We start from the raw sequence: 9,327 nt of genomic DNA on the forward strand, positions 1-9,327 counted from the left end.
AGCGGAGAAATTTCCAAAAACACACCGCACACACTAACTAATCGACTAACTGTTTCTGCTAACTGTCTGCTGTTTCTATTTCAACATCTCAGTGCGTAAAATGGTCGTTGTAAAAATCTAGCCATTTATGGTTGGTGTCTATTAGCGCACTGACTAAACGGTCTCTATGAATGGTTATAATTTTCAATTGTGTGTGTCTATAACTTCGATTTCACTCCTTCTCTCTCGCACATACACACATACTTGAAAACGATTTCTCTCTAGTCCTTTGTGGGACGAAAAAGCTCCACCAATTCCTGTCATACCATTCGCATTACGCTCACCAACTACTGATAGGCGAATCGAAACGAAGTATATACGCATGTACATACATACAAATATGTAAATGTATAAATCAGTCAGTTGCATGCATGCGCCATATTTTAGTAGTCCAAATTTTCTTCTAACAGCCGTCACTAGGCCAACACTACGTGCCGTGAATGAATAATCAAATTTGTTACATATTATATTATATTATTAAATTATAGTTACATATACATATGTCAACTTCATTTAATCAACAATTTGTGGTACAACTATTTATTTTTCACTTTATACAAAATTTCCAGTTTTCTTACACTTTATGATTAACTTTCACTTCACTTATCCGCAGCTGTCATCCTTTTTTCTTGACAAGTCAAGTTGTCGTTTCACTCTGCTCGTGTGTATCGTTTCAACATCATTATGTCCCCCATTTTCGCTCTGGCATTGTGTTCCATTTCCGTTTGTTGTACTTTGTGTGCTGTCATTTCCTTCCTTTTCCTTTCCTTGTTTTTGCTTTTGTGAGTGTATACGAGTTTCCGTGAGTGCAAAGTTTCGCAACCAGTTTGCTCGTTTACTCAATTTCAACTTTACTTAATACCAATTCTCACTTGGGGTTATCGTACGACTATTTTAATAATAAAATAATAATTTTTCCACCAGCAAACGGTACAAAAATTTCTTTCTTAGCAGAAGTGCATTCAGGTGTCTGCCTTTGGTCGCCTATAAGTTTAAATATTTCATGTTCGGGCTATTGTCGGCTATTGCATCTCCTCTCTCAGAACGTCACCTCCTTCAACCATAGCGCACTTTAAGGCCCTACTTTCTTGAACAAAAAATTAGTCGATACTAACTTACTGACCACATTCAGTGGTCGCGTTATCTACCGGCTCGACATGCAAGCCTTTCACTAGACTTGTTTAAGTTATGTTAGATTTAGGTGGATATCCCAGAAAGGGATAAACTAAAACATGATTGAATTATGAGATGTGATACCCATAGAAATAGGAAGATGAGGGTAAAAGAGGAAAAAAAAAGGAAAGAAATTGAATTGCGTGCCAATAAGAAAGTTTCACAGGCAGCTGATATGCTTCCAGAGAAGTGCTCAGGAGTAGCAAAGAATTTTGGCTCTCAGCCACACGAAGGCAGAGCAACTCAGTCAAATGTGACTAGTTGATTTGAGTCTATATCGGATGTGGTGAGCGTCCATTCCGATCGTACATTGACTAGCTAACATCCTTTCAATATCAATTTAGCCTAAGAAACTCTGCTCGGCCGCCAGAGTACCATCCAAAGGCTATCACCAAGCGATTTCTTAGCTGATATTAAACCTACCTGCTTCAGAGCAGCTAAGAAGTAATCAAGGCATACCCTCCACTTTCCTTGTTCAGAGAAACCTGGTCGAGCATGCCTTATTTAGCCAGTTTATTAGTGCTGCAGGTACACGCGTTGTTACTGTGTACTGGTACCCACCCATATAAGCTGAGAGTAACTTGGAGCTCTCTATTCTAGCTGAATTAGCTCTTTTCTACACTAGACAAGTTTTGTCTCGGTTTAATGTGATGGCAGTGGACAATAATTCTCAATCTTGTAAACCAAACTAAACATTTCAACCTGTTCATTAATAGTGTTCTGGGAAGGAAGCTCTGTTACGTAAGATTTGTTGAATCTATTGTACTTGCACTAAAATGTTTTCAGTAATGGAATGGAATGAAATAAAATGGTTCCAATAAGATATAATTGAAGAAGTTTACGGTTTGTGCAACCATGCCTTGATTTTCGTACGCCACTTTGTACCGATTATTATTTCTTTGGAAACGGTAAATAGCACCAGCAGCTTCTCTTACAGTTGTTTAATATTAGGCCTACAACTTAATACTGGCGACAGAACGCCTTTCGAGTATTTGGCTCACTTTACTTTAGTTAAAATTTCTTGCTGATGATCCTTCTCAATGGCTCAGTGGCACTCACTTGGCTGGGGCATTCTCTTCTACGGCTCATCGGGCTTATTTTCGCTTCTATCACTATTGGGCCCTACATTTACAGAAAAACACGTTTTCCCGTTTCCACTACGCCTCACTTCAGATTAAAAACTTCTAATAGCTAAATTAATTTTTAAGTTTGAATATTTTCAATGCTGCGTATTTCAAACCTTTCAGAAAAATTTACGAAATGGAAACAAATGAACATTTTCAATGCTCCTTGCTTTAAGCATTCCACAAAAATGTACAAAATGGCAACCTTTCATTAACTGTTAAGTTAAGACCCACTTACTCACTCACTCAACTTCTCTGAAATTCACTCACGCCAACACTCGCTTAACATCTTTTACACCTCTGTTGCATGGAAAATACCAACGGGTCTTAACATTCCGCTAAATATTTTTTTGTGAGTATTATCGTATATGTGTGTGCTTGTGAGCATATCAGTATTCGTGCTTGCATACGAAAGCTTTCATTCATTCATCCCTTTGCACGCGTTATACGCTAACGGTCGCCGCCGCTGCCAACTGGCTTTTCAGCGTAAACACCTGTTATCCACACACTCATCTGCATATATATGTAGATATGTATCCATATGTCAGTAGGTGTTTTACAAATTGTATCGTAGTACATGTTGCACCTTTCCAGATTCGCCCCCGCATGACATTTTATCTTAGCCATTGCTAACAAAGGTAAAGCGCTGCAGTTGCCACCTGTTCTCATTTTCATATGCAGCTGAACATTTGGGATTGGTTAAACGGAAGGCAACGTAAGTGTATGGGCACATGCATGTGCGTTGGTTCATAACTTTTATCCTCATTTAAACTCACCACACCTCACGGCGACTTACCTTCTGTCGCAGTCGAGTTAAGATATGTGCATAAAATATCAGCCACATATTTTGCCCTAAAGTAACAAGTCTTATCCGCCACCATTTGACTTGAGCCAATTGTCTCGGCATCACTCCGCTTTTGTTTAGCTTAAGCCTATTGTTGTACGTTATGTGTGTATGTATATATGTATGAGTTTTATAATTTTATATGACAAAATGTCAGCACACACTTTATTAGACAAAACAAAACCTTTACTCGTTTTTGCGCACTTGCTTGGCTGTCAACCAATGCCGTCATAATAATACCATTATTCCCATACATATATACATGCACATGTGTAAGTACTGCTAAGTATAGCTTGCATAGCTTCATTTTGCCCTCGAGCATTAGCAGTTTATTAGTCCGACAGTTTTCGTGAAGGTGAGTGTTTTTTAAATATGCATGAATTAAATTATTTTTACCACTTAGATTACAGGTTTGCAGTAAGGGGAACAATTAACTCAGCGTATTTATTATTTATCCATAATCGTCGGTCTTTGACCTGGTTAATAACGGTGATGTAAATGTTTTAGCTAGATTTGCGTATTACATATATTATGCGCCTCTAAGTAGGCAATCCACAACTGAAGGCGTTTTCTGCTTATTATTCTATGCTTACTGGTCTATCACACAAGCCTACCTCTCTCGACAAGCATATGAAATAGTGTATAGAAAGCGTTCACACTGCTTATATATGTAGATCATTGCCTCATGTTCTTCTAACATAAGAGCTATATTATTCCTTTGAAATTCCCCTGCAAAATAGCCAAGTGTATTCTGAAAAGGCCTGACGGAGTGGTTCCAAAATTGAGTGGTAATTGCGGGACATAATCCATGGGTGCTTGGTAATATACGGCAATCCACAAAACCAATCAAAACGACTAAGTCTCTTGCTGATACTAATTATGCTATTGTTCATTGTTGATTTCATGGGTTAGATTTGGGAAATCATTGATACATACATTTTTCAATAATTACAAAAAAAATGAAATTAAATTCTATTTTATTCCCTTCACAGAAATTTTCATAGTAACCCAATGCTTCTTCCAATCCTCTACTCTTCTTCCTCAAAATACTTTTCAAATACCTTGAAAATCCTTTTCGAAAGTGATAAGTAGAGTCCTGTGAACAAAAAAAGCGCCACGCGGAGCCCTACCGGGTAAATACAGAGATTGCGGAACACTGTTAACGTTTTTTCTTTTATCAAATATACACGTATAAGATGAAATGTGTGGGTCAGTGCATTGCCGTGGTGAAGAAACCACAAGCTTTTTTCGGAATTTCGGTTAATTGCGGTGAACATTTATAATACACCTCATTTACTGCTTGTCGGGTGGGAGGAATTCAGAGTGAAGCACAATATAACGGTAATAAAAAAAAACCAAAACCGTTAAGAAAACTCTAATATTAGATCGACTTTGTCGGTTTTGGTTTGTCATTGTTCTCGTCTGAGAGCGCCAGTCGAAAAATGTTTAGCGATAAACGTACGCGAATAAATACAGTTTCTAGGCTACGCTATGGCATTGATGGTACTCCAAAAAATGATCATACATATGTATGTACAAGGAAATTCCCTGAATTATGAGTGAGTATTTTTCCAAGTTATTACCAAATGTAAAACTGAATTGTTTAGCCAAAATCCTTCTATTCCTTTCTTCTTTCAATCTACAGTTTGAAATATAATATTAGGTACAAGTATATATTCTCGTTCTGTGATTATCAAAGATGGCAAAGAAGGCAAAATAATAAAATACGATAAACCTGCATGGCTACATAAAACTCTTTATACGTTCTTCTCACTAGTACGTTTCAGTAAATAGTCAGAATTTTTCTTCTAAAAATAACTCCTGTAAATTTCGAAACATGACACAAAATATGCTCTACATTCGTACGAAATAAATGTAGAGAGAGATCAGCCAGCAGCGGCAGTACAGCGGTGAACGACAATAACAGCAACAATAATAACAAACACAGTACTAAAATACATGAGCAGATGTATAACACATATGTATATATGTATGTATGTTTGTTCATACGATCATCATACAGTCGGTCGGTAGCAGAGAACAAAGTATGTAAAAGATTGAGTAAACTTGGTAGGCGCCGCAACGAACTGCACACATTTGGCGCTCAGCTGCTGCAAAAACAATATGAATATTAACCATTAGACCAAACGTTTCAATATGTATACATACATACTTATAGTATAGTTTGTTGCACTCTATATGTATTTCCATAGATGAACGCATACGTACCAACATATGAATGTGTTATTGCATTTTGTTACTTGTATTATTGTTGCTGCATTCACATTTATTTCGGCTGCTGGAGCGTTTTGTTACTTATACCTCAAACATACTTAGGCACTTGTGTGCTCGTGTATCAAATTCGAATTGTGTATAAACATATAAGATCTTCTCGCTAAAGTAAAATAAGAAGGCATTTATTTTACATATACACTTACATACATACATACATATCTCATCCAGCATCTTGTTTTACTGTGGGGAGTGCACCGATTCCCCCCAATAGTATACTAAACATTTTTAAGAGTAAATATGTTTGTACGTTTGAACAGTGAAAATGTTCGTACAGAGACAATGTCACTGGCTGCCGCATGCCGCCTGCAATAGATAGCATAAAAATGTCATTAAATTTTCTTTTATTTTTTGCTCCTTTTCTTATCGAGCGATTAGATGAGTGCAACAAAGCATTTGCTGCTACTCACGTTATTGCATTGCTACACTAAATGTGTGTCTACGCACTTATTGGGAGCCACAAATACAACGGGTAAAAAGAGTGTTGCATTAATGCGAAGAGCGAGAGGCAATTAAAAAGAGCACGGAAGTTGCGCGTGGAAAAAAGTGCGTTTTGGTGTTTACACTTTAATGAAATACTTTTAATTAAGTATTAATAAATGCGTTAAGTAAAAAAAATGTAAGAAAAAAAATTATTCATGATTGCACAATGCAAAAAAAAAAAGTTTAAGATACATACATAAGAATCAGCTCTACTTTTATGCTATATAAAAAATTCATCGCGTTACCTTTTAACAGTATGGCATTAAATGGAGAGATTACTTTATTTTTACTTAGGGAGGTATCGTTTACTTTGAAGTCGTTCTTCCAGCAAACTAGCGATATGAGCATGGAATAAATAAAAATCCCTTAACTTTTGGGAGAGCATAACTTTGGATTTTGAAATTATCGCATGCAATATTTTTTGATGAATCTTCGTTTCGTCTACGGTTATGAAATGGCGCATAAACTTGTTTCGATGGCGATTGAACTCATCAGGCAATCCTTTGATTGGTTTTATTATCAACTGTGAATAGACACTGAATCAGTCTTGCAGCGAACTTTTTCATATTCAAATAGTAATGCAAGACGAAAATAACGGGTCCATATGATAAGCTTGTAACCTCTTTAAGTTCTAGCATCTTCAACCACCAAACGTTCAATGTTATACCGTGGATTTTATGGACTATTTCTGGTCGCACTTGGGAGACCAGAGTGTTCAGAATCACTTATGCTTTCACAGACGCATAGAAATTAAATAATTAATTAGTCGATTTTTAAAATCGATGGAGAAGTTTTAATCTTGTTCGCCCGAAATCAACTTTTTTTCTATTTGAATGACAGTCATAATGGCCTAATAGATCGGACAAAATTTATATAAGTTTTTTGGAAACTGCTACTTAACACACAAAACAGTAATTTAATCCTTTTGATCTAATTTTGCTTTCTAAAAAATAAATAATTTTACCATGTAAAAGAATCCAAATCCAATCCAAGTTTACGTCTGAAATTTTTTAATTAATACGCTAAACAATTCTACATGGTGTACTTCGAGGATAATTTATTTAGAATACCTCTACCTCCTTAAGGGATTGTACACAGTTAGAATTAAAAAAAAAACGATTTTTTTTCTTAATGTACAAATATTTAAGAATACACACAGAAAATTTAATATCGTTTCGGTGAATATTTTCGATGTTACACGCAAATTTGAAGAGGGGTTTTAGAGTGCTTGAAAGTACAACGCCGCAGCGGCAGCGCGCTTTTCTCAAAATGGTGTTTTCAAAGTTGGTGACCAACATTACTCGAAAACGGCTAAACCGATTAGTCTTAAATTTTAAAACGAGCTTCTTAAATATATTTTGTAGTAATTAATCGAAGATTTTTTCTCACCGATAAATATTTTTTTTTTAATAAACAATTTAAGGCCGAAATTTTGGTCAAAAAATCGATTTTTTTTTTGTGAAACCGCCATTTTGTAAAAAAATCATTACTAGATTTAACATTACTTTAACGAAATCTGTTTGGGTTTTTTAATTTCAGAGGATCCAGTTGAGAGATATAGTGGTCACCGCAAAACGTCTTTTTTGAGAGGAGCTCCTGGAGATCAGCTATAGTTCCTTTCCATATAAATATTTTTACTAATACTAAGTCTTAAAATATAGTTAGAAGATAACATAATATGTGGACAAATTTTTAGATCAATAAATTTAAAAATTTTCTCAGAAAAAAACCTGGAAAATTCGTTTTTTTCGGCCTTCTTTAGCCTTTCAGAAAAATAGAAAAAATCTTGTAAGTAATAACCAGAAAAAAAGATTTGTTATAAAATTTCGTTCATATATTTGTATAGATATACCGAGATAACAAATTTATTAAAAATAATGCATCAAATATTTCAAGCTTACCATCGACTCTCTCATTTCTTCCCAATTCTTATTTCAATACTTTGTTCTAATGAAAAACATATTCATATTTATTATTATACATACTTACACATGTAATCACACCTGGACGTGCTATTTTTAGGCAAGTTTTTATTACTTGTCCCCATTCTTTACAAGATATTATAAGAGAAGTACGCATTCAAATGTTATTGCCTCTCCCTAAACTGAACATTGATTTTATGCAGCGAAAAAACCAGCCTAAATCTTACGGTAAAGCAGTGTAATAAATCATAAAATGATGTAATGATGTACATAAACATGTATGTATGTATGCATGGAAGTGCACACATTTCTCATCGGAAAGCGTTTATAAAATGCCTTCGTTTCACTGTTCAAACGAATGTGCACATATATGTATGTATATATTTACACTGTACCGTCAAAATGTTCTATTCAATGTATTTTTTAAGTTACCACGCAACTGAATTTTGCTGTTCTCTATTTCAAAAATAGTATCGTTAATGTGAGTCTCCTGCGCTTATGTAAGGCACGAGCGCTTTTCATGCACCGCTGTAAATGGATGTGTGCTCAGATTTCTACATTTACATATGCATGCAGCCATACGTGTACTTACGTGTATGTACGTTTTACCGACCAAATAAGCGCTGTCTTATAAGTAGGCTCTAAAGTCAAACACACGTTTTTTTCGCAATGAATATTCAAAAACATTCCAATGAATGTAAACCAAGAAATTATAATTCAATGTACGACTTTCATAAAGGGCGTAAAAGGCCATTCATCTTACATACATATGTATGTATGTACATATTTGAAAAATGCTTGTAGAAAAAACTCTATGCATTTCTTAGGTTAGTTTAGAATGGAAATAGCACATTGTATTTGAAATTCAAAATACGAGTGTAAAGAAATACATACACGTGTACCTACGTATCCACATTTGCTTTCATTTCAGAAGAGCGGAAGGCCCATGTGAGAGAAAGCGAAAGTTCTTATACTTACATACGTACACATATGTATATAAATGCAAATCTCGCACAACGTTTATCAACACTCTAGAATCTGTGTAGAGAGTGAAGTGAGAGTGTTAGTTATAAATAAAATACTTCAGCGGCTTTATTGAAGTTAAGTTAATTGCAATAGCAGAAGATGATGACAGGTATGTACGGCTTTACTAATAAGAATTTTTTGTAAAAGGGATAAGCCAACGGAAGAGTTTCGATTTTTTTAACAAACTCTTTTTCTATCAAACCTTTTTGACTAAATCTAATACATGCCTATGAAGCGATTCTTGTGAAGGGGGGCATAAGTAAAAACTATAACTGTATTTAACCTGTCTGGCACTTGTTCCTGGCAGTATCGTCTGTTTTTGGTGTAACTGTGCAGAATGTCATGAAAGTCTGGTCATTCTTATTCTTCTTTAATAATATTAATTTTCAGTAATTAGGTCTGGTTATTCATGGGTTGCTGTTAT

This window comes from Anastrepha ludens, chromosome 3, assembly GCF_028408465.1.
Source record: "Anastrepha ludens isolate Willacy chromosome 3, idAnaLude1.1, whole genome shotgun sequence".
Lineage (NCBI taxonomy): Eukaryota > Metazoa > Arthropoda > Insecta > Diptera > Tephritidae > Anastrepha > Anastrepha ludens.